Raw genomic sequence first — 4865 nt, 5'->3', positions numbered from 1 at the left:
AATTAGCTGGGCATGTAGTCCCAGTTACTCAAGAAGCTGAGGCAGGAAGATCACTGGAACCCAGGAGATTGCAGCTGCAGTGAGCTGAGGTCATGCCACTGCACTCCAGCCTGGGCCACAGAGTGAGACCCTGTCTCTTAAAGAAAAAAAGAACAAGTGTTAAAGCTCGCAATGTGGAGAAATTGGAATGCTCATTCACTGGTGGTGGGAATGTAAAATGTTAGCCACTTTGGGAAACACACAGTCATTTCCTCAAACAGTTAAACATAGAATTACCATATGACCCAGGTAGATTTCATTTTAGGTGTCCTAGTCCATTTTGTGTTACTATAACAATAGCTGAGACTGGGTAATTTATAAAAAACAGAGATTTGTTTCTTACAGTTTTGGAGGCTGGGTAGTCCAAGATTAAGGGGCTGGCATCTGGTGAGGGCCTCCTTGCTGCATCATCCCATGGCAGGACCTGGAAGGACAAGAGAGTCCAAGAGAGTGAGGGAGAGAAAGAGATTGAACTCATAGCTTCAAGCCCTTTTGTAATTGGCATTAATCTGTTCATGAGGGTGGAGCCCTCATGACCTAGAAACCTCTCATTAGGCTGCATCTCCCAGCACTGTCGTACTGGGGATTAAGTTTCCAACACATGCTTTTTTGGGGGACACATTCAAACCACAGCTCTATTTACATACCCACTTCCACTCTTAGGTATATGCCCAAGAGTACGTGAATGTTCGTATTAGGCCAAACAGTAGAAACAACCCAAATGTCTTGCCAGCTGATGAACAGATAAATAAAATATGGTATATTCCTAGGATGAAATAGTATTCAGCAATAAAAAGCAATGAAATACTGGGCCAGGCACAGTGGCTGATGCCTGTAATCTTAGCACTTTGGGAGGCTGAAGCAGTAGGATCGCTTGAGGCCAGGAGTTCAAGATCAGCCTGGGAACCATAGTAAGACCTCTGTGGTAGTGTATCCCTGTAGTTTCAGCTACTTGGGAGGCTGAGGTGGGAGGATCACTTGAGCCCAGTAGCTGGAGGCTGCAGTGAGCCATGATAGCACCAAGGCATTCTAGCCTGTGTGACAGAGCAAGACCCTGTCTCTTAAAAAAAAAAAAAAAAAAAAAAGTACTGATACACAGTACAATATGCTTGAACCTTGAAACCCTTATGCTATGCATTGGTTCCGTGCCTATCTGAAAAAAAAAACAAAACATTATGCTAATTGAAGGAAGTCAGTCAAAAAGGACCATATGATTTCATTTTGAAATATCCAAAATAGGCAAATCCATAGAGAAAGAAAGTAGTTTAGGGTTGGGATAATAGGAGATTGTGGGTAGTAGGCGATGACAGCTAAGATGTACAGGGTGTACCTCTTTTAGGGTAATGAGAAAGTTATAAAATTGTGATGTTCATACAACTTTGTGAACTCTGAATATACTAAAAGCCACTGAATTGCACACTTTGGGTGAATTGTATGGTATGTGAAGGATAGCTCAATGAAGCTGTGAAAAAGAAGTTGAGAGAGCTCTAAAGATAGAAATAGCAGATATAAGGAACAGCCACCACTCCAGGGCTGAGATGGAGCACTGGACAAGGAACCATCCTTCTCCTCTAACACCATACCGCCACCTCCACCCCATCCCAGGCTGAGATCTAGACTTGGTATAGTGGCTCACTGGATGGCAGGGAAATGATTGATGCTGCATGGCAGAACTTGCCAGAAATCTGCCCTCTATGGTGCTAAGGAAAACTGTTTACAGGTAGGTGTCTCAGCAGATGCACTCTACTACAAAACGGCCCAAGAGTGGTCCTGGGGAAGGTTGCTGACTGTGGGACTCTGGAAAGCCATGGATGCTGCTGGGGCCTATTGAGCAGAGGACACTAGGAGCTGTTAGCCAACCCATTTTCTTTCTGCAGTGTTTCACTAGCACCCTCTACTGACAATACTTGACTTCAGCTGGCAAAAGAAAAATATTTCAAGGGCCCAGATCAACTTTGCAGGATAGTCAAAAAGGATGAATTTGGAGTCAAGAGGCAAAATAAGTCTATGACTGGCATGGTGAATAACTGGGATCTCAGCATACCCATCCCTTTTTTATTGTCTTTTGAGATCGTCAGGTTATCCTTGCCACCCTGGCTATTGTGGTTTGAAGAAGCTGGAAGCTGTATCTTTTTGCCAACTTGCTCTCAGTCCAGTTCTATTTTTGCATCTTTTTCTGTTTCATTTGCTTGGTTCCCTCTTTCAGACACCAGTTATGCTTATGGTCGATCTCCTTTGATTTCCACTACTACATGTTTTTGTTTGATTTTTTTTTGGTTTTGTTTTGAAAATCTTTTAATTTTTATTATTTATTTTATTTACCAATTTTTGAGACAGGATCTTGCCCTGTCATTCAGGCTGGAGTACAGTGGTGCCATCATGGCACTCCTTGAACTCTTGGGCTAAAGCTGTCCTCCCAACCTCAGCCTCCTGAGTAGCTGGGACTACAAGCATGTGCCACCACACCTGGCTGATTTTTAAAGATTTGTTTTGTAGAGACAGGTTTGACCATGTTGCCCAGGCTGGTCTTAAACTCTTGGTCTCAAGCAATTCTCCTACATTAGCCTCCTGAAGTGTTGTGATTACAGGAATGAGCCACTGGGCTGTTTTGGAAATCGTTTAAACATTTTATTCTTTTTTCATTGTCTTGCTCATTTTTTAAAACCATTCCTGGCCTTCATGGCTCTTACTGTATTTTCAGCAATGTCCACTTTCTTCTATTCTATTGAAGACTTTCGATTTTGTGATGGTGTTATTCATTTGTTTTCTGAGTGCTATTACAATTTTATTTTATTTAAAAAATTTTGCTGTTTTCCTCTGAGATTTCCCTCTAGTCTCTGTCCCTAGCTCTTGTTTTACAGAGCCATTTGGGGGTGAGTGGGACTGGGAGGATCTTTGTTAATGGTCTTTGTCAGTTCTGTGAGGGAGTTTTTACTGTTGTATGGTCTTCATCTGCCATGCTTCACCCTTCCCCTTGCCTGTACTAATTCCTTTCTTCCTCTTTTATTTCAGTATTTTTGTGTAGATTCTGTTCTGATTCATTACTATTATTATTATACTTTAAGTTCTGGGGTACATGTGCAGAACGTGCAGGTTTCTTACCTAGGTATACACCTGCCATGGTGGTTTGCTGCACCCATCAACCCATTATCTACATTAGGTATTTCTCCTAATGCTATCCCTCCTCTAGCCCCCCACCCCCTGACAGGCCCCAGTGTATGATGTTCCCCTCCCTGTGTCCATGTGTTCTCACTGTTCAACTCCTACTTAGGAGTGAAAACAGGCAGTGTTTGGTTTTCTGTTCTTGGGTTAGTTTGCTGAGAATGATGGTTTCCAGCTTCATCCATGTCCGTTCAAAGGACACGAACTCCTCCTTTTTTATGGCTGCATCCTTTTTATTGTTATTCTAATATAACTTTTCTTGTTATTTAGAGAAGAGTATAGTATATGACTGAAGTCAGAGCATCTGGATTTGAATCTTGGCTCTGCCACTTGTAAGCACTGTGATTTTGGACAAGGTCTTTAGGTCTTTGTGCCTCAGTTTCTTCTCTATAAAATGGGAATAACTTCCCAGAACTGTTAACATTCAGTTAGTTAATTCCTAGAAAACTTAGAACTGTGGCTGATCCACAGTAAATGCTGTATGAATATAGCAATATTATTTTATCCCTCACAGTGACTTGTGATTAGAAAGTACACAACTCTTCTGAATATAATGATTTCATAGAGTGCATGTTAATTACTTAAATCTCCTTGGTCATGCATATTGTCTGAATAGCAGGGGTGCATTCAGCAAAAACATTTCCAAAACATTTGTAAGCTTTTTCAGTAAGTGGTTTGGAAAGCTGAGTAATAAATACTATGTAATAACTTCTAGTCATCTTGGCGAAAAAGTATTTACGGGAGACATGCTCTGGAAATACTCTGTGGTTTTTTTGCTCTGCATGATTTTGTCATAATTGAGTTCATATCCATTATGGCTGATATTTGAAGATCATTAGAATTCTGACATTTTAGACTAACCTAAAAATGTAGGTATAGTTCAGAAAATAACTATACTGTGGGAGGTTTTGGGAACAGCAAGTTTGGTGCAGTTTGTTTTGGTGAGTTCAGATTTTTATGCAATTTTCCTTTTATGGCTAATTAAGATAGTCTAGCTTTCTATACCTTGTGTATTTCTTTTTGTTGTTGTTGTTGTTTTGAGGTGGAGTTTTGCTCTTGTCCAGGCTGGAGTACAATGGTATCGCCTTGGCTCACCACAACCTTCGCCTCTCAGGTTCAAGCAATTCTCCTGCCTCAGTCTCCTGAGTAGCTGGTATTACAGGCATGCACCACCATGCCTGGCTAATTTTGTATGTTTTAGTAGAGACAGGGTTTCACCATGTTGGTCAGGCTGGTCTTGAACTCCTGACTTAAGATGATCCACCTGTCTTGGCCTCCCAAAGTGCTGGGCTTACAGGTGTGAGCCACTGTGCCTGGCCCCCTTATGTATTTCTTTTGAAGCATACCGTAACTGATTGAATAATCAGTTAGTCAACAGACAGTTTTTGAGCACCTACCAGGGATAAAATGGTGTACAAAATAGACACGCTCTGGCTGGTTGCGGTGGCTGATGGCAGTAATCGCAGCACTTTGGGAGGTTGAGGTGGGTGGATCACCTGAGGTCAGGAGTTGGAGACCAGCCTGGTCAACATGGTGAAACCTTGTCTCTACTAAAAATACAAAAATTAGCCGGGTGTGGTTGTGTGCACCTGTAATCCCAGCTGCTCGGGAGGCTGAGGCAGGAGAATTGCTGGAACCCAGGAGGTGGAGGCTGCAGTAAGCTG

This window comes from Cebus imitator, unplaced genomic scaffold, assembly GCF_001604975.1.
Source record: "Cebus imitator isolate Cc_AM_T3 unplaced genomic scaffold, Cebus_imitator-1.0 Scaffold136, whole genome shotgun sequence".
Lineage (NCBI taxonomy): Eukaryota > Metazoa > Chordata > Mammalia > Primates > Cebidae > Cebus > Cebus imitator.
The sequence above is the reverse complement of the archived record's forward strand: the minus strand, read 5'-3'. Positions refer to the sequence as shown.